Source organism: Aegilops tauschii, chromosome 2, assembly GCF_002575655.3.
Source record: "Aegilops tauschii subsp. strangulata cultivar AL8/78 chromosome 2, Aet v6.0, whole genome shotgun sequence".
NCBI lineage: Eukaryota > Viridiplantae > Streptophyta > Magnoliopsida > Poales > Poaceae > Aegilops > Aegilops tauschii.
Window position 1 is genome coordinate 225,796,922 of NC_053036.3, and position 22,097 is coordinate 225,819,018.

Genomic DNA, 22,097 nt, shown 5'->3' on the forward strand with positions numbered 1-22,097 from the left:
AACGCGATAAAGGGGTTGTCAATCCCTTCACGGCCACTTGCAAAAGTGAGATCTGATAAAGATAATAAGATAAATATTTTTGGTATTTTTGTTGTATAGATTGGAAAGTAAAGATTGCAAAATAAACAACGATAGAAATAGCTAGTTGATAGGAAAATAATATGATGGAAAATAGACCCCGGGGGCCATAGGTTTCCATAGTGGCTTCTCTCAGGATAGCATAATCTACGGTGGGTGAACAAATTACTAACGAGCAATTGATAGAAAAGTGCATAGTTATGAGAATATCTAGGCATGATCATGAACATAGGCATCACGTCCGTGACAACTAGACCAAAACGATTCAGCATCTACTACTATTACTCCACACATCGACCGCTATCCAGCATGCATCTAGAGTATTTAGTTCATAGGAACAGAGTAACGCATTAGGCAAGATGACATGATGTAGAGGGATAAACCCAAGCAATAGGATATAAACCCCACCTTTTTATCCTCGATGGCAACAATACAATATGTGCCTTGCTGCCCCTGCTGTCACTAGGAAAGGACGCCGCAAGATTGAACCCAAAGCTAAGCACTTCTCCCATTGCAAGAAAGATCAATCTAGTAGGCCAAACCAAACTGATAATTCGAAGAGACTTGCAAAGATATTAAATCATGCATATAAGAATTCAGAGAAGAATCAAATATTGTTCATAGATAATCTTGATCATAAAACCACAATACATTGGATCTCGACAAACACACCGCAAAAAGAATTACATCGAGTAGATCTCCAGGAGAATTGAGGAGAACATTGTATTGAGATCCAAAGAGAGAGAATAAGCCATCTAGCTAATAACTATGGACCCGAAGGTCTGCGGTAAACTACTCACATATCATCGGAGAGGCTATGGTGTTGATGTAGGATCCCTCCATGATCGATTCCCCCTCCGGCAGAGCGCCGGAAAAGGCCCCAAGATGGGATCTCACGGGTACAGAAGGTTGCGTCGGTGGAAATAGGGTTTCGTGGTGCTCCTGGATGTTTTCAGGGTATATGAGTATATATAGGTGAAAGAATTAGGTCGGTGGAGCCACAAGGGGCCCACGAGGGTGGGGGGTGCCTACCCCCTGGGCGCGCCCTCCTACCTCGTGGCCGCCTCGTTGCTTCCTTGACGTCCACTCCAAGTCTCCTGGATTGCGTTTGTTCCAAAAATGATCCTCGCGAAGGTTTCATTCCGTTTGGATTCTGTTTGATATTCCTTTTCTACGAAACACTGAAATAGGCTAAAAAACAGCAATTTGTACTGGGCCTTCGGTTAATAGGTTAGTCCCAAAAATAATATAAAAGTGCATAATAAAGCCCATTAAACACCAATAACAGAGAATATAATAGCATGGAACAATTAAAAATTATAGATACGTTGGAGACGTATCATGCCATGATCGATGGCATCGTCGAGGACAAAGATGGTGATGAAGTCGACGCGCTGCGCACCCTTCAGATTCACACAAGTGAGCCCCCTACCTGGCGCGCCGAAGATGTCGTGGGAAACCACAGCCACCTATGGGACCAAGAGGCCCCTTGCTAGTTCAGTAGGGGGCGACGCGTTGCACAAAGAGCAGACGAGCGTGGGGCAGCGCGGCAGGGATCACACAAGCAATTTACCTAGGTTTGGGCCGCCGTGAGGCGTAAAACCCCACTCCTGCTTTGGTGGATTGATAGTGGAAAAGGTGGTGGTGGAGCATAGTACACCTGCCCGGCAGGTGTTGCCTTTAGGCAGCAGTGACTACGCGCATATGGGGGTGTGAGTTATCCAACCTTCTAACCTGTTCTACGGTTTCCATGGGCCTCCTTTTATAAATCAAGGGGTCCCCACAATGGCAAAGTAGTCATTATGCACTAATATGATAGCAAATAGTGCTATCATACCTAACTCTATGAGCTAACAGGGCACATTAAATGCACTGCTTAGTGTCACATCACTGGTTGCCCAGCAAGGCCTGCCGGGCTATCTTGCCAGCTCCACACCTGCTTGCTTGACACGTCACAGGACATATGTCATCTGTGGGTTTTTCCTGTAAGGAGAGGCAGCCATGTGGCTTCACACCGCACTGACCGACGACGTGGGTCGTGATGGAGTGTTTGGTGAGGTGGTTTGGCTTCCATGAGCCCCGGCAGGCCCTGCCAGGGTGCTTCGGTTCTCTGCTTCTTGGGTGACCTTGCCCCTTGCCAAGCTTGCCTGCCCGGCAAGGGCGGCCTTTCTCTTGGCGATAATCTGCTTCTCTGGCTTGATCTTGGTCTCTCTGATCTTCATGCTGGTCCTTCAAATCTCTTGGCTCCTTGAATTCTGACTTGGGCTGGTGCTTCTATCTTGTTCTCGTGCCTGTGCCCAGTCTAGGCAACAGACCCAGGGTTTTTGCACCGACACTATGCTGTGTACCAGACCTGATGTGTGCCTTGCTATAAGTTTGGCGGGGAGGTACCAAAGTAATCCAGGAGTGGATCACTGGACATCGGTCAAGAACATCCTGAAGTACCTGAAAAGGACTAAGGATATGTTTCTCGTTTATAGAGGTGACAAAGAGCTCGTCGTAAATGGTTACGTCATTGCTAGTTTTGACATTGATCCGGATGACTTTAAGTGACAAACCGGATATGTATTTATATTGAATGGTGGAGCAGTCAGTTGGTGTAGTTCCAAGCATAGCTTCATCGCGGGATCTACATGTGAAGCGGAGTACATAGCTGCTTCGGAAGTAGCAAATGAAAGAGTCTGGATGAAGGAGTTCATATCCGATCTAGGTGTAATATCTAGCGCATCGGGTCCAATGAAAATCTTTTGTGACAATACTGGAGCAATTGCCTTAGCGAAGGAATTCAGATTTCGCAAAAGAACCAAACACATCAAGAGACGCTTCAACTCCATCCATGATCAAGTCAAGGAGGGAGACATAGAGATTTGCAAAATACATACGGATCTGAATGTGGCAGACCCATTGACTAAGCCTCTTCCACGAGCAAAACATGATGAGCACCAAGACTCCATGGGTGTTAGAATCATTACAATGTAATCTAGATTATTGACTCTAGTGCAAGTGGGAGACTGAAGGAAATATGCCCTAGAGGCAATAATAAAGTTGTTATTTTATATTTCCTTATTCATGATAAATGTTTATTATTCATCCTAGAATTGTATTGATCGGAAACCTAAATGCATGTGTGAATACATAGACAAACACTATGTCCCTAGTGAGCCTCTACTTGACTAGCTTGTTGATCAAAGATGGTTAAGGTTTCCTGACCATGGACATGGGTATTCATTTGATAACGAGATCACATCATTAGGAGAATGATGTGATGGACAAGACCCATCCATTAGCTTAGCATATTGATCGTTCAGTTTTATTGCTATTGTTTTCTTCATGTCAAATACATATTCCTTCAAGTATGAGATTATGCTACTCCCGGATACCAGAGGAATGCCTTGTGTGCTACAAAATGTCACAATGTAAGTGGGTGATTATAAAGATGCTCTACAGGTATCTCCAAAGGTGTTTGTTGAGTTGGCATAGATCGAGATTAGGATTTGTCACTCCGAGTTTTGGAGAGGTTTCTCTGGGCCCTCTCGATAAACATCAAAAGAAGCCTTGCAAGCAAAGTGACTAATGAGTTAGTTACAGGATGATGTATTACAGAACAAGTAAAGAGACTTGCCGGTAACGAGATTGAACTATGTATGAAGATATCGACGATCGAATCTCGGGCAAGTAACATACCGATAGACAAAGGGAATTACATATGTTGTCATAACGGTTCGACTATTATGTAGGAGCCAATGTGAGCATCTAGGTTCGCTATTGATTATTGACCGGAGAGGTGTCTCGGTCATGTCTACGTAGTTCTCAAACCCGTAGGGTCCGCACGCTTAACATTCGATGACAGTATTATATTATATGAGTTATGTGATTTGGTGACCGAATGTTGTTCGGAGTCCCAGATGAGATCACGGACATGACGATGAGTCTCGAAATGGTCAAGAGGTAAAGATTGGTATATAGGACGGTAGTATTCGGGCACCGGAAGTGTTCCGGAGTGTATTGGGTATTTATTGGAGTACCGGAGGGGTTACCAGAAACCCCTGGGGGAATATATGGGCCACTAGAGGGGAGCACACCAGCCCACAAGAGGTGGTGCGCCCCCCTATGGTAGGAGGTCAAATTGGGAGAAGGAAAAAGGGGGTTCAGCCCCCCTTCCTTTCTCTCTTCCCTCTTCCCTTTCTTCTCCGGTGAAAAAAGGCAAGGGGGCCTGCCACTTGGGGGGCGCCCTGGCTGCCTCCCCTCTCCCTCCCACCTATATATATGTGGGGGGCGCCCCTAGCACACCCAAGACAATAGCCTAGCCATGTGCGGCGCCCCCCTCCACCGTTTACTCCCACGGTCATATCTTCGTAGTGCTTAGGCGAAGCCCTCCACGGATCACTTCACCATCACTGTCACCACGCCATCGTGCTGACGGAACTCATCTACTACCTCAACATCTTGCTAGATCAACAAGGTGAGGGACGTCACCGAGCAGAACGTGTGCAGAACTTGGAGGTGCCATACATTCGGTACTTGATCAGTCAAAGCTAGAAGAAGTTCGACTACATCAACCGCGTTGTCAAACGCTTCCGTTTACGGTCTAAGGGGGTACGTAGACACACTCTCCCCCTCGTTGCTATGCATCTCCATGGATAGATCTTTGCGTGTGCGTAGAATTTTTTTGTTTTCCATGCAAATATTCCCAACAATGTCAACCTTGGGGGAGGTGTCCCAGTATCGTATCACCATCACATCTTTATCTTTACCGTTTATCTTAGTTCGATCCTTTTGGTTTCACCGCTATCTAGTAGAATAAAAGTTTTAGCATGATCTAGTCTTTGAGTTTTGCTTTGTGATCTATCTATGTAATCGAGTCAGTGAGTTATATAATAAAGAGTAGTTTTGAATTGAGGGCTTTGCTTTCTTGCCTTGATCTTGGAAAAGGAAAGAAAAGAATAAAATATGTAAAAAGATATATAATGATCTTATGGAGAGTGATGACTTCACATATAAATAGTATGATGAATAAATTTGTTGAGGGTTGACAAACATCTCGTTGGTCATTGTTGCAATTAATAGGTATTAATAAAGACAGAGAGATTTCACATATAAATACACTATCTTGGACATCTTTTATGATTGTGAGCACTCATTAAAATATTATATGCTAATAAGTCGATGTTGGACAAGGAAGACAACATAATGGGTTATGTTCTCTTATATCCGTATAGAAGTTATATTGTCATGGATCCTCCAACATGTTGAGCTTGCTTCTCATCCCATGCTAGCCAAATCTTTTACACTAAGTAGAGATACTACTTGTGCATCCAACATCCATTAACCCAGTTTTGCCACGAGTGTCCATTATATCTACCTAAGGATTGAGTAAGATCCTTCAATTAAGTTGTCATCGGTGCAAGCAATAAAAAAATTGCTCTATAAATATGTATGATCTTTTAGTGTGAAGAAAATAAACTTTATACAACTTGTGATATGGAAGAAATAAAAGCGATAGACTGCATAATAAAGTTCTTTATCACAAGCGGCAATATAAAGTGACATTCTTTTGCATTAAGATTTTGTGCATCCAATCATAAAAGCGCATGACAACCTCTGCTTCCCTCTGCGAAGGGCCTATCTTTTACTTTTACCCTCTACCTTTAAACAAGAGTCATGGTGATCTTCACCTTTGCTTTTTACACTTTTCTTTTTGGCAAGCACTAGGTGTTGGGGAAAGATCCAGACATATATATCCACTCGGATGTAGGTGATCATAAACTATTATTGTTGACATTACCCTTGAGGTAAAATGTTGGGAGGCGCAACGATAAGCCCCTATCTTCCTCTGTGTCCGATTGAGGCTTTGATCTCATAAGTGTCACGTGAGTGTTAGCAATTATGAAAGACTAAAAGATAGTTGAGTATGTGGACTTGGTACATAAAGCTCTTACATTGACTCTTTCCAACATTATGATAAATTGCAATTGCTTCGATGACCAAGGTCATAGTTTGTTAGTTTTCAATAAAGTTTTTGATTCATAGTTTACTGTCGGCGTCCTGGGAATGGGGGTGCACAGACTTGCCTGCCTGCGGCCCGTGGCGTGGCTCCCTCAACGGCCTGGTATGGCCCAGCTTCAGCAGCAACAACTCAAGACCCTCGCGAGGGGCCAAGCCTTGCGAGGCGGACGACACCAAGACCTCCCTGGGGACAGCCTCACCAGGCTGGCCGAGGAGCGGAGATATCTATGCAGGAGCACCTCGCAAGGTTCACATGACGTGAGCCATGACGACCAAGGCCAGGCGGGCGCCTGTGGGCGCAGTGTACCAGTTTCCTCTTTGGTGCTATGGAGGCAAGCGCAGGCGCGGAGTCCCGAGGCGTCAAGTAAAGGTTACCATTTCGGTGCAACAAGACCAAGACTGCCAGGACGGCAGAACGGAGGTCATCGTGGAGCCCACTGCAGCATCACCACCAGAGCCTTTGGCAGGCGAAGACTACTTTTGTCAGGATAGCTTGTACTAGTTGTCTCCCTTCAAAATTGGCCGTTGTGGGATCCCTTCCCGCCTACATTTGGGAAGAGGGCCAAGGCCACTATAAATAGGACCTAGCCACCACCGTAGCGAACGACGGATCATTCTGTCATCCTCACACCCACCAGCTCATCGAGCCCAAGAACACCTCAACTCCTGAGGTTGTTCAACCACTGTACTAGTTCATCCTCAGCCCCTCAAGGCAATCCACCACAAAGTTGGAGTAGGGTATTACACCGCAAGGTGGCCCGAACCAGGATGAATCCCCGTGTCTCTTGTTCTTTGGGTTCGTTGAGCTAGGCCTTAGGATCATTTAGCGGGCAGACTGGGGAGAGAGGGTTCTTCGTGCGCACTTCAGAGTTTGAACCTCTCAAGGGTCTGCGGAACCCCGAATCCGACATTTCGCGCGGCAGGTAGGGGGTGTGCCAAAGCCTCTCTTGTGCCGATCGGCCCGCCATCACTCTGCGGTTCCGATGGCTGACGATTCGGGGGCTCATGCCTAGCACTGGACTGCCTGGCCCACCCGGGCGGCGCCATCCGCACAAGAAGACCTCAACTCCGCGCTCCAGGCGGTGCGTACACCGCACAACACCGCCAGACGCGAGCGGCGCGGGTCGGCGCCGTCTGCCCTTGCACCGCGGTGCACTCGCGCCACCACACGATCTTCAAGCTACGCCGCGGCAATGGCACCACACACCTGACGGGGGCAGGAGAACATGTGAGCCGCACTCATCGTGGCACGGGAGCTGCTACGGTGCAGGCTAGCGGAGAGCGGTCGTGACGCACTGTTGGAGCATGTTGCCGTACTGCTTGATGCTGCCTGCAAAGGTGCGGCGCCCTTCTGCTCCTTGTCCATGCCTCAGGTTGTGGAAGAGGCGCGCGGGGCCCCGACGAGCTCGTGCGCCTCCCTGAGCGTTAGGAGGGCTCGACAACATCGGCATGGCCCACAGAGTTGCGCGTCCTACCACCACTCCGCCACCTCCTGGAGGAACGAGCGTCGGTGGCCCCCTGCAGGGCCATGTTGGGATGTCAACCAGCAACCACCAGGACCAGGCGCCGCGACCAGTGGCCTAGGGCGCGGGCACATAGGCGACAGCTCCGGCGCGGTGATCGTGGACGCCTATGTGCCCCGCATGATGGACCTGGAGTACACACCGGGAGAGGGCCCAAGCTCGTTCCCCGAGCCAGGATGGGAAGACGGAACGCCCGAGGCTGGGGCCTTCCATGAGCTGCCAGGAGGCTTCGCCGACCCCTTCAGCGATGACGACAGCAGGGTACAGCAGATACCTCGGGAGCACGCATACACTAACCATGGGCTGCAGGTGAACCAGGCCACAGCAGCGACCGGAGACCCCAGGTCGGCGGCTCCGCTCCCGGAGGAAGTGGTGCGCTGGGGGCTGCGGGGAGGGGCCCAGAGCCAGGGCCTCCCCCGCGCCGCACGGAGGAAGGCGCTGCACAGAGGTAGGTCCTCTGCCAGGGGAAGCGCTGGTGAGCCCTTCCCCCCCCCCCCCGGCAGAGGGCCCGTGGTCGCCGAGGGTGCCACTGGCATCCCCCTTGCCCCTTGGTCTCGTCCTGGTTTCCAGACACCCCAACGGTGGTCGGGGGTGGCACAGGGTGGGGCCCTCACCTGGCGATATGAAGCAAAGCTCACGCCTGTGAAGGTCTGCTACCTCTTGAGCACTGCGTTGGTTTTCCCTTGAAGAGGAAAGGGTGATGCAGTAAAGCAGCGTAAGTATTTCCCTCAGTTTTTGAGAACCAAGGTATCAATCCAGTAGGATGCCATGCACGAGTCCCTCGCACCTGCACAAACAAATAAAATCCTCGCAACCAACGCGATAAAGGGGTTGTCAATCCCTTCACGGTCACTTACGAAAGTTAGATCTGATAGATATGATAAGATAATATTTTTGGTATTTTTATGATAAAGATGCAAAGTAAAGAAAGCAAAATAAAAACGGCGCCAGAAATAGCTAAGTGTTGGAAGATTAATATGATGGAAAATAGACCCCGGGGCCATAGGTTTCACTAGTGGCTTCTCTCGAGAGCATAAGTATTATGGTGGGTAAACAAATTATTTTTGAGCAATTGACAGAACTGAGCATAGTTATGAGAGTATCTAGGTATGATCATGTATATAGGCATCACGTCCGTGACAAGTAGACCGACTCCTGCCTGCATCTACTACTACTACTCCACAAATCGACCGCTATCCAGCATGCATCTAGAGTATTAAGTTCAAAAGAACAGAGTAACTGTGACAGCCTGGTTTTTGCCCTTTCTTATTTGCTTGAAATTTTATTTGAAAGTATTTGAAACTTGGAGTTTCTGAATCTTTTCATTTGGACTTAAACACTTGGGCATCCTTGGCTTTCACCCAAGTGTTCACTTCTCTCCCAAACCATCACTTCACTTCTGATCCACCCCAAAATAACCTTTGGAATAATTTCCTTAAATGAAAAATATTCATTTTCTCTCAAAAACCCTAAGCCAGATCTGTTTGCTTAAAGGCAACCCTAATTTTTATGGCTCAGAAAATTCTAAGATAATTCACAAATATTCTAGGGACCCTAATCTTTTTTGTTCTGGACAGAAATGGTGGTTTCTACAGCAACTACCATTTTACTTGCTCCATTTGACCTGAACTTTCTTGTGCATCTTTACCTTAGTAACTTATAACTAGCCTCCAAAGCACAGCCCCAAACTCCCAGCCATCTGACTACAGTAACATCACAAAGTTACTGACCAGAAACTTACCTGGCTTGTAAAATCTTCTCTACTGCACTTGGAGCCAAACCAAACCGTGGTAAACTTCAAAACTACCACGAACAACATGCCAAACATGATTGTTGGACGAAGGCTGGCCTGAGGAGAGAATTCGCGCGGTAACCACACGTGTCCACGATGCCAGGCATGTGTGTCGACGCGCTCTAGGTGACGCCGAGCGCTCTGTTCGAGCGTGCTCGCTTCCCCCGCCTACCCAACCATGCCAAACCCCGCCACCATCATCGTCTCGACGTCCTTAACTCCTCCCTGGCACTCGCCGACGTCGGAGCTCGCCGCAGCGAGCACGGGCAAGGTCCGGCCAGCCCAACAGTGCGGAGCGCACTGTGCTCGTCGCCATCCCCTTGATCCTGTGCTCGTCTCCGCTCGCCCACAGTGGTCGCGTGACCTCCGTCGCCTTCTCCCCCTCTCACTGATGCCGCTCGTCGCCGGGCGTCGTGGACAGGTGTCCACCGGCGGAGCCGAAGCACCCTCGCCGCTCGCCTATAAATAGAGCCACACCCAGCCTCCTCGAGCACCATCCAGCACTCACACACACCCCACGATCGAGTAGGAAGCCGTAGCCAGGCCGGGCAGGCCTCGGGCCGCCGTCCCCGAGCTCGAGCTCGCCGGCGATCCCCTCTGGTTGCCACGGTAGCTCCAGCCCCCTCCACGGCCTCCGCCTCTCTCCGGTGAGGCCATGTCACCCACTTGGAGCCTCTGGAGTGACATATGCTCGCCGTCTTCCTCAACTCCGGCGACCTCCACGTTCTGCCTCCGCTTGCGAGCTAGTTTCCGACGCCGTCCGACCAGCCCTAGCCATGCTACGGGTATGGGCAGGTGCGCCATCGTCCCCTTTCTCAATCCCTCCCTCTCTTTTGGGCCAAGGAGCCCTCGTCGTCGGCGAGAGCTCCGGCGAAGCCGCGGCCCTCTCTGTTTCTCTCTCCCTCTTCCCCCACCTGACTAGCGGGGCCCGCTAGTTAGCCACTCAATACACGCGCGAAGCAGTACGAGTGGTGGCGCCCCTTGGCTTTACGCCTTCGACGTCACCCCCCCCCCAGCTGTTTCTTTTTATTCAAATTCATTTATATTCCAGAGAGCTTCAAACAATTTTAACTTTTTAACCATAAGTCCAAATGAGATGATTCTTTTTGCATTGTGTTCTTTGAAAGAAAATCTAACAGCTCACCAAAGATGCGATTTTTCTGAGCTATTTAGAATTTCTTGTGAATTTCAGAAGTGTTCTTGATATTCTCTTTTTGTGTTCAAAATTATTTTCAGAAGGTGAGGCTTGTCTTGAGGATCACCAGGAGGCTTGTGAACCTCATCTGCACTAAGGCAAGCCACAGCAACATTTTTATGATGCCATTTCAATATTTTTGATTTTCTCACTTAAATGAAATGATTTACCCATGCATTTAAGTAATTATTGAATTATTTGTATTCTGTTAAGTATTGGTCAGTTGTTATGCTTGATTTACAGAATAGTTGAAACTAGTTTAAGTGGGTAAAGCAAGTTAAAATTTATTTGAGGTGATGTTAGAAATAATTTTGTTATGCATGTTAGTAATTATTTAAAGCTTTGTGTTTGCATTCTTAAATTGATAAAAATTTGTTAGAAAATATTCTGTTAAATACTTGTCTAATCATATTACTTGTCTTACAGAATGTTTGAACCCAACTTAGTGATAAAGAAATTAAGAGTTGTTGATAATGATATCTTTTGGTCAAGCATATGAAAAATTTATCAGAGTTAGTTTCTTGCGTAGGAAATTAATAAAACTTGTTGCAAAATATTTTGGTTAAGTTCTGAGTCATTTTGAGCAAGTAGAGTAATATGAGTTGTTGACGTTTATGCTTGGTGTGCATATGGATGACGTCGGTCATTTTTATCAATATGTGATGCATGTGTTGTTTTGCATTTCATGGCATGCTATGACACCGGTCATTTTAAGTTTAAAGTTAATCCTGAATATAACTCAACATGAATATACCGTTGACTGGGTCATGGTGCCACTGAATCGAGTTTCTTTCCAGTGCAACCACATTTGCCTTGTGGGAAGGCCTTGATTCGGTCCATTGACACGGCCTCTGGTCGGTGCCTCCATCTAGGGAAGATTATGTCGTGTTTGCCCTGGCCCGGTAAGCACACATAATCTTGTGTGCTCGTTGATGATATTATGGTACCGAGTCCCCGAGTGGGAGTGTTTTGGCCACGATGGTGATCGGGGTGTCTTTGGTAGACACAGGGCCACCCAGGACCAGCCCGTTGGGGATTTGGGTCGGAGTGGCCGGGAGAGTGCTGTGGCAGTGGAGGGGTTTTGTCGGAATGCCGTTGGTCCACCCGAATGGGAATGCGAGGCCATGGGTTCCGTGGTGTGGGTACAGTGTGCTACCTCTGCAGAGTGTATAATCTATCAATAGCTGAGTCCACGGTCACGGACACCTCGTACTAGGTCCCACCATGAGTCAACGTTTAATAAAAATTGCACACTAAGCTATGAACTTTGCATTGTCAATGGATGGCAGAAAGGCCATCGAGGTATTTGGGACCAAATGATGGTTGTGGTTGTGATCGCCGTAAGGATCACGACTTGTTCTTGAGAAAGACCACTGTGGTGGTGTGTTCGTGGTCCAGAGATGATCACAGTTGGTAAGCTGTCCTGAGGGACGTTCGGGCTTGATCACAGCATGTTGACATATAATGTTGCATTATTAATAATTGGTTAAATATCATGATATTGTTTGTCATTATGATTATGCTTGTTGTGAGCTTGCAAGTACATTCAATGTACTGACTTGGCGTGTCATGCCAGATTTCTGGAAAGTCTCGTTGGAAAGGAGCGCTGTTCGAGTCTAGATCGTGTCCACATCAGTGTCCCTGTGATATGGAGCTTCCGCTACGACGTTATTCCGCTGCCACGTAGTTGTTCGAGTCGAGGCCCCTTTATGTTCACTAAATAATGTACATATTGTTCCGCCGCACCAAGTGTGCTGCTTGGCCTCGACCACTGTTGTAATATGAACTCTATTCCGCTAGCATCAATAAAGCGGTTGTTTTCTGTACCAATATCTTGTGTGTTGCCAGAAGACATGATCTCTGGGCTGGCAATGCAGGGTAAACCGGTCGCTCTGAACCGGGGTGCCACAACGGTTGGTATCAGAGCCGCGCTGACTGTAGGACACGCTAGACTACGACGTGTTAACTAGACGCTAGACACAAGTAAATGTGAGTGTCGGTAGCAGTTATAGCTGGTTGTTGCATTGTAGTCATTTGATTATTATTTTTATGCTAACCTGTTAATGGTTGTGCGTGTAGATGGCTCCGGTGCCGTATCTGTGCCAGTTGCCGTTGATGTCGTACACGTCACCGCACCTTCTCCGCAACGTGTGTCGTCGGTTGTACCCTCACGGAGACGAACCAGTCTACCGTGTGTACCGGGAGCGTCTAGCGGACTCGGTGTATGAGTATCACGCAGTGGTTACTCTGCGCACCAGTTCCGATTCCGGTTCTTACACTCGCACTTCTCGGAGCGGTTACGCCTCCACCGCTTCTCAGGTTGTCCAGTTTGCCGCATTTGAGGTCCTTGTCGAGCTTCGTTATACCAAGGTTCAAATGCAGCATCACCCAGGATTCTATTACTACCCATCTCTGCATGACAACGGTCGTGTCCGTTTTCCTCTCGTTAACCCGGAGTCTGATAGTGATGCTAGCCATCTTGCTCGCTATATCACTACTAGCTATCTGATGATCCATGAGCTGGCTCGAGAGCTGACTCGTGCCCGTACTGCTTTAGCCGCTACCTTGGTCACTACTAGATCCACCACTACTCCATCCTCACTGGGATTTACCCCTTATGTCCTAGTTAGCTCTAGCTCCCCTATTTCGCCGGTTACTCCCCCGAGTAGCACAGGCGTTCCGACCGTGAACCCTCTCAGTACTCTTGCCGAGTGGGTCTCACTTCTTGCTACTCCTGCAGCCCCGATGCTTCATCCTACCCCTGCCCCTGAGGGAGAGCTCTCGAGGCAGCGTCGTCGTGTTACCTTTAACCCGGAGGTTTCCGTTAACCACGTCAGTTCGGGATCTGAGACCGCTTCAGGGGAGGACACCGCAGCACCAGCAGAGCAGTAATGTCTTTGAGTATTCGTAGTCGTCTAGATGGTGTACGGATGTAGTTGTACGAGTCATGATGCTTCATGTATGAGAGTAGTGGAACCAGTCAGGTTGTTAAATTTTCATGTATGAGTCTATGTATAATTATGATGGGACTTTAATCGCCGTATTCTCTTTGCTCTTTTGTCTTTTTCGAGAATTGTTGCTGGCTTTTCCCCAATTTTATTCTTGGATGTCTCTCATCTCGATTTCGTTGCCTTGGGAAAAATACTCAATAGGATGACGCGGGGAGGCGGCAGTAGCAACGTTCGTGAGGGAACTCCTGTTCGTCGTTCCGCACGACAGACAGGATATTCTCCCGAGCCGTACGTTCAGCCACCACCTCCTCCGCCTGATTCTCCCTCCACCGAGCAAGTTCTGCGTATGTTTGAAGAAAAAAGGAACAATGATCTGATTGAAATATTGAGAAGTGTGCAAGCTATAGTTGGACAAAATGGAAATCAGAATGGTCATCACTCAAAGCTGTCGGATTTTCAGAGGACCAATCCACCCAATTTCAGTCAGGTTGTTGACCCATTGGATGCAGACGATTGGTTGCGCACCATGGAGAAAAAGCTTGAGATCGCCCGTACTGAAGGAAATGATAAAGTGCCATTTGCAACCCATTACCTTGAAGGCGCAGCTGCCATATGGTGGGAAAATACAAAAGCCATGTGGCCGATTGATGAGGAAGTCACCTGCGAAAAATTCAAGGATAAGTTCCGCACATATCACATCCCTACTGTAGTTATGAAGGCCAAGCAGCGTGAATTTCTCGCGCTTGTCCAAGGAAATCAATCTGTGGCTGAGTATCTGCAAAAATTCAATCAACTGGCCCGTTACTCTCTGTATGACGTAGCCACCGAAGAAAGGAAGATGGACAGATTTCTTGGAGGTTTAAATCCGCAACTTTGGTGTGCTCTCAGTATGTTTGATTTCACGGATTTCCAAACTCTGGTAGACAAGGCATTCATTGCTGAACGGGAACACAAGCTTATATTAGATAATAGGCCTGTTAACGACAACAAGCGCAAGTTTGAGCCAAAGAAGGATGGGAAACCTATGCAGAAGGCTCGTACCTGGCAGCAGACTTGGAATACCGGCCAAATTGGCAGCAGAATGTTAACAAGACCACCACTCAAGTCAAGAATGTTGTGGCCAATCCAATGCATGAGGAGTGGCAGCGCAATAATTCTTGTTTCACTTGCGGGCAGCCCGGACATTATGCCAAACAGTGCCCCAAGAACCACAAGGTGAATGCGCTGAGCAGGCCACAAGTCAACTTTATGGAGTCAGGGCCAACCCAGCAAAACTTCACTGGGCACGTGAATCATATCTCCGCCGATGAATCCCAAGAGAAGCCAGAAGTCGTCATTGGTATGTTTTCTGTTAATGACATACCTGCAGTAATTTTATTTTACTCTGGGGCTTCCCATTCTTTTATTTCTCGAAGTTTTGCCGCCCAAAACAATTTTCCTTGCACAATTTTGGGCAAAAATATGCTGGTACAAACCCCGGGATCTATAATCAACAGCAATCTAGTCTGCCGTGATCTGGAGATCAATATCAACAGGGTCCACTTTCAAACATCTCTGATAATCATTGAGTCTGAACAGTTGGATATTATATTGGGAATGAATTGGCTGACCAAATATCAAGTTTGTATAAACTGCGCAACCCGAGAAGTCAATTTAACCAGTCTGAATGGGCAGCTCACCAAATTCTATGCTCGCAAGCATATACCCAAGCCAGAAATAGTGTGCACTCCTGTGGTCGAATTGGAATTTATTCCTGTGGTCAGTGGGTACCCTGATGTGTTTCCAGAAGAACTGCCAGGCATGCCACCAGATCGGGAACTGGAATTTGCCATAGATCTTGTGCCCGGAACCGCACCATTATACAAGAAGTATTACCAGATGCCCTCATCAGAATTAGTGGAACTAAAGAAACAGCTTGACGAATTACTCCGGAAAGGTTATATTCGTCCCAGCTCTTCACCGTGGGGTCACCTGCAATCTTCGTGGGTAAAGAGGATGGCAGTCTCCGTATGTGCATAGATTATCGCCAGCTGAATGAGGTCACCATCAAAAATAAATACCCACTGCCAAGGATTGATGATCTGTTCGATCAGCTCAGTGGGGCTAAAGTATTCTCAAAAATCGATTTACGGACCGGGTATCATCAGCTCAAGATTAAAAGGGAAGATATTCCTAAGACCGCATTCACTACACGATACGGTCTTTACGAATATACTGTGATGTCCTTTGGTCTCACCAATGCCCCTGCCTTCTTCATGCATATGATGAACAAGGTATTCATGGACTTCCTCGACAAATTTGTGGTAGTCTTTATCGATGACATCCTCATTTACTCCAAGAGTGAAGAAGAGCATAAGGATCACCTCCAGGCAGTGCTACAACGGCTCCGCAACCATCAGCTATACGCCAACTTCAGTAAGTGCGAATTTTGGCTCAAGCAAGTTGGGTTTCTCGGGCATGTACTATCCGCCGAAGGCATAGCCGTGGACCCGAGCAAAGTAAAGTATGTGCTCGATTGGGTACCGCCCACGACTGTAACACAGATCCGGAGTTTCCTTGGATTAGCTGGATACTATCGTCGTTTCATTGAAGGGTTTTCCAAAATTGCTAAACCTATGACGGAACTGCTCAAAAAGGATACAAAGTTTGAGTGGACCAAGGACTGTGAGAAGAGTTTTTATGAGCTAAAGACGTGTTTGACAACCGCACCCGTATTCACTCTTCCAGACATTTATCGCAGCTTCGACGTGTACTGCGATGCCTCCAGACAAGGTATTGGTTGTGTATTGATGCAAGACGGCAAGGTAGTAGCCTATGCATCACGACAACTACGACCACATGAGGGAAATTATCCTACTCATGATTTGGAATTGGCTGCAGTGGTTCATGCATTAAAAATTTGGAGGCACTATCTCATTGGAAAAAGGTGCCAAATTTTTACCGACCACAAAAGCCTCAAGTACATCTTCCCTCAGCCAGATTTAAATCTCCGTCAGCGAAGATGGTTCGAGTTGGTCAAGGATTGTGACCTTGGAATAAATTACCATCCAGGCAAGGCCAACGTCGTTGCCGATGCGCTCAATCGAAAGCCCGTCAGCTTAAATGTCATGTTAAAACCATTGCCTACCAAACTTCAGGAGGAGATCGCTCAGCTCAACTTGGTCATCGTGGATGCTGGCCTCACTAATATTTTGGAAGTTACCCCCACACTTGAGATGGAAATCCGCAGGGCCCAGCCAGATGACACCAAGCTACAAAATATGCAAGGCAGCCCCCAGATTTCTTCAAGGACAACTTCGGTACCCTCCAATTCCGTGGACGAATTTGTGTACCAAATCAACTGGACTTGAAGAGGTAAATCTTGTCAGAAGCACACAAATCCTCATATTCCATTCATCCGGGAAGTACAAAAATGTATGAAGACCTTAAACAAATATTCTGGTGGAATGGGATGAAGAAAGTCATTGCCTATTTTGTAGCCTGTTGCGACATATGCAACAAGGTGAAAGCAGAGCATCAGAAGCCAGCCGGACTTCTCCAACCACTGCCAGTTTCACAATGGAAATGGGTGATGTTTGCATGGACTTCATCATCGGATTGCCTAGGACTCAGCGAGGCAAAGACGCAATCTGGGTTATAGTGGACACCCTAACCAAGGTTGCCCATTTCATCCCGGTCAGCACCACATACAGAGCAAATGAACTGGCGCAACTGTATGTATCCAGAATCGTCAGTCTGCATGGGGTACCCCGGACTATCACTTCCAACCGAGGTTCTTTGTTTACCTCCGCTTTCTGGTCCCGCCTCCATCAAGCCTTGGGGACAGCACTAAAATATAGTACTGCTTATCACCCCCAGACGGACGGTCAAACAGAGCGAGTAAATCAAATACTCGAAGATATGTTGCGAGCCTGTGTGCTAGCCAACGGGGCGAACTGGGAAGATTGCTTGCCATACGCCGAGTTCTCGTATAACAACAGTTTCCAGACCAGTCTAAAGATGTCACCCTATGAAGCTCTATATGGTCGTAAGTGTCGCACTCCTCTAAATTGGTCTCAAGCTGGAGATAGCCATATCTTCGGAATTGATCTCATGATGGAAGCCGAGAAACAAGTCAGGGAAATCAGAGACCGACTGCAATTGGCCAAATCCCGTCAGAAGAGTTATTATGATGCAAAGCACCGGCAGGTGTGACACCCAAAAAATTTGACCTTGTTTTATTTATTAAAATGTTGCCAGGAAATAAAACTTTTCCATTTGTCAAGATTTACCCTTGTTGATTTTTGGATTTTTGCCTCTAGTGGAAAAACTTTCAAAAGGTATTATTGGATTTGAATACTCTCTATGATAAAACAATTCTTTATCAGTAGATTTAAATTTCAAGATTTGTTTTTCTCAGAGCTTTATCCTTTTAAAATGATTTCTTTTGCATTTGGAGCCTGTTTTGCACTACAACCTTTTGATAAATGCTTTTAAAAATTCCACCAAAATTTGACGATGTCATGTGATGTTTCCACATCACTTTTATGCAAAAATACCTTTTGGCCATTGGAGATTTTGAGCTCTACACCAACTTCTCCAATCTGGTCCAGTAGGCACTTTTGCACTACAACCCATTTGAATATTCCTTTAAAAATTCTTCCAAGTGTTTGGAGATGTCAGTGGATGCATACTATTCATCCTCATGCAAAAACCCAGTGATGTTCCTTGAAAAATTTGAGCAAAACAACCTCTTTTCCATTCTGGTCCAGTTTGGTGATTTGTACTGCAACCCTATTTTATTTTGCTCTGGTGCCCATGACCCTTTTTCCTACTTGTAGCCCTCCCTTCAAAACCCTTAAGTCCAGGAGAGTGGACTCATTGGAGGATTTTAAGTGCATGCAATAAACCCTCTTTCTTTCTGTCCAAAACTGGAGTTTTGCAAAACTTGCACTAACAAGTTTCTGGTTTTGCCCATATGATCTTGCCACCATCTTCTGCATCTAAAGAGACCCTGATCTGGAGACTTTGGCCACTCCAAGAGTTGCCTAAGTGCATTTGGCATTCTGTCGAGCACTTGGTGTACATAGTTAGCTTGGGGCATGTTTTCCAGTTTGCACTGTGAACTTGCTCCAATGACCCAGCAACCTTGTCCACTGAGCTCCTAATTGCCTCTACCCTAGTCCTGTTAATTGCCAGCCCCACCCTCACACTCTAGAGCGCGATGGCATTTCATCGAGCACCTACCGTGCATGCTCTGGACACGCCCAGAGCGCATGTTTTGCACGCGCGCGCACTGAGCCGCCGCGCCGCACTGCCGCACTCGACGCGACCCGTCCCTGGCCCCTGCTCCACCGCTGAACCGCGCACTAGCTCGCTCCCTGCTCCACGCCAGCTCTGGCACCCTGCAGCGCCGCTGGCAACGCCCTTGGCGGCACGCCGGCGTCGGCAGCGGCCTCTGCCATGTTCGGCACCGCCCAAACCACACCAGCGCGCCAGCTGCCCCTGTGAATAGCTCGATCTTATCCCGGAGCTCGTCGGCACGCGTTCGTCGCCGCCACGACGCCCTGCAGCTACAGAAACGGCTGTCGCCGGCGATCTTATCTTCAGCCGCCGCGGTCCAACCCCGAGCGCCTATTTAAAGGGCCCCCGAACTCGTTCAAGACCCCAGGCGACCTCAGACTTTCCTCCTAGCGCTGCCCAAGCAGTGGATCGACCCGTAGTGGCCATCTTCCCCAACTCCGGCCAGTTCGGCCGCCGTCAAACTCCGGTGCAATACGTCGCAGCCAGCCACTCTTTCGCCCAACCAGCGCCACCAGTAGCTTCCCCTTGTCCTTGCGGAGCTACCCATCTACCCAACCTCGACCGGAGACCACCGGAGCCCAAAAACCACTTCACCACCGTAACCCCCTCCGCCGCGGAGCTCGCCGCCGGCGACTCCTTCCACCTCCGACGACCCAGCGACCACCGAGAGGACCGCCTAGGTCTGGCCGTTCCATCCCCGCCGTTGGATGCCCGTGAGGCGCTGCCATTCGTCGACGGCGATCGCCGGAGGCCGCCACCGTTCGGGCAGAGAGAGAGAGAGGAGGGAGGGGAGAACGGTCAAACCTGACCAGTGGGCCCTCTGGACCCACTGTCAGTGACCCGCACGCCGTCTTCTCTGTTTTAAGTGAAGACGCAGACGTCCTGAGTACGTTTCCTCTACTGCGAAAGCGTATTCCCCTCGAAGCGTTTTCCTTTTCTGGTGTTTTTTTTAAAACAGAGTTTTGACCAGACTTTGACCAGCTATAACTTTTAAAATAAAACTCCAAATGAGTTGATTCTTTTTCCTACCTCTCTAAAATTTCATCTAGTTTATTTTAAGATTTATTTCAAAAATATTTGAGACAACTTTTTGTACTGTGTTTGAAATATTTGTTATTTGGATATTTTGCAAAATAGGGATAATGGAGAGAAGAGAAAGCTTTCAAAAAATGCATCCTTTGCATACTCTTGAAGGCAAGCATTTCTGAACTCTGGCATAATATTTTGTTGTGGTGTTTTGATACGATTACAACACCGTTTGACTTGGAGTATGAGTTATTTTTATGTAACAATAAAGTCTCGTGCATGAGTACTTTCTGGAGATATTTTGTGGTCAGCACTGGATACGCTAGTGGTTTGGATCACCCTCGTGAGCTCCTCATGCATACCGGAAGGAAGCCGGGAAAGTTGTGTTCTTGGGTAGACACGAGCTTGTCCCTAGTCCCTCGTCGAGACGAGTATGCCCGGTATGGCATGGTAAGGCTTAATGAGTGGTGATTTATTCCACTAAGGGTAATATTGTTGGAGGATACATGGACCATCTGAGTCGGTCGTAGGTCAAGTCTTGGGCAATAACTTCCCTATTTGTTGGTACCACCACTTGTCCCTGTCGTAGACGGGGTATGGTTCAGTAGGTTGTCAACCCCTTACCAAAGCACACACCGTACAGAGAGGCCATAGTGGAAGATACCGGAGGCCTCCGGTAGGCATGCCACTTGGTCCGGGGGCATGGGTGTTTCCGGTTGGGACCGAGAGGGGGCCACCCCTTAGAGCGCGCGTATAGAAATTTGATCCCATGCTACGTCAAGGTTGTAGCCTCCCCACTTAGAGTTTTGCTTGGCAGGTGTCGTGGGTGATTCCAGACATCGGTGAGTTAAGCTGGTGTGTGCAGGTCAGGCATGTTGTCAATTAAAAGGCCGTAGGCAGAATTAGTCCCGAAGGACTAAGTAAATCCGTTACTCATGGGAAAATAGTACTCCCTCTGCAGAGGATAAATCCTGTTGGATAGCCATGTTCTTGAGGAAGGACCACAGTCTGAGTTGGATCTAGTAACGGTATTCGGATGGAGAACGAATTAGCTAGAACTTAGTGACGGTCTTCGGATGGAGAAACGGCTAGACTAAAATTGTGTTTATGACCTGTGACATCTGAGGATCATATTTTTTTATTTTATTTTATTTTTTATTATTGTGGACTAACCATTTACATTGTGTTGTTATTGAGTATCCCTGGGACGGTTCTACCTCCTGGATACTCACTGTGATTATTCTTTTATTTATAAGCCCTTTATGTGGTGTCGCTCAGACGCCCGACTGTGGCATGCTTGTTATTTCTTTTATTTATAAGCCCTTTATGTGGTGTCGCTCAGACGCCCGACTGTGTCATGCTTGTTATTTCTTTTATTTATAAGCCCTTTATGTGGTGTCGCCCCGACGCCCGACTGCGGCATTATTATTCCTGCAGTTTCCTCTCGAGGAGTCATTCAGACCCTCGTTTGGCACCCAGTATTTTATTTTTGTTTATATTCACCCACCTGTGTGCATCATGGTTTTTCGTATACTTCGTGACAGACGTTGTGATCATAATCATTTCGGAGCATGATTGTCCCTTATTATATTATACCCGTGTTCTTAATGTTTGCGAGTACATTCAAAACGTACTCACTGGCTTGTCCCTGGCTATTGTCTTGGCCAGATTTTCGCGCATGGAGATAAGCATCGCGGTGACAACCTCGGAACCTATGTGTTGACGATAGCAGCCTCGTGAAGATAGGAGTTATCCTGGTCAGCTGTTCTTGTGGGAAATGGAGTCCCATAGACGTAGATGTATCCAGCCGCTTCCGCCCTCAACCATTAGAAACCAAGTGTTGTACTCCTAGGCCACAATGGTCTTGTACTACATATTTTTGTGCCTTGCTTGGAATTCTTGTATCAAGTTGGTACCTCATCAGCTAACAGTAATCCTGGGGCTGGTGAGCACACAGACCGTTTTTCTGGGAAATTATTGTCCCAAAAATCCGGTCGTGACAGACTTGGTATCAGAGCCAGGCTGACCATTGGCTAATCCTATCTTAGCCAGGTCAAAAAAATTGGTTAACCAAACCACCAGACCTTAGCTTAACCCCGGTCAAGCTTCCCGCGTAAGATAGCCCCATAGTGACCCGACGCCTTTCGGCGGACGGTGCCCAACCTATCAGCTTATCCCATCGATCACGCGCCAGTGACCGATACCCAACTGGTCTCCATCGCAAGCGTGTGGAGGAAGACTCC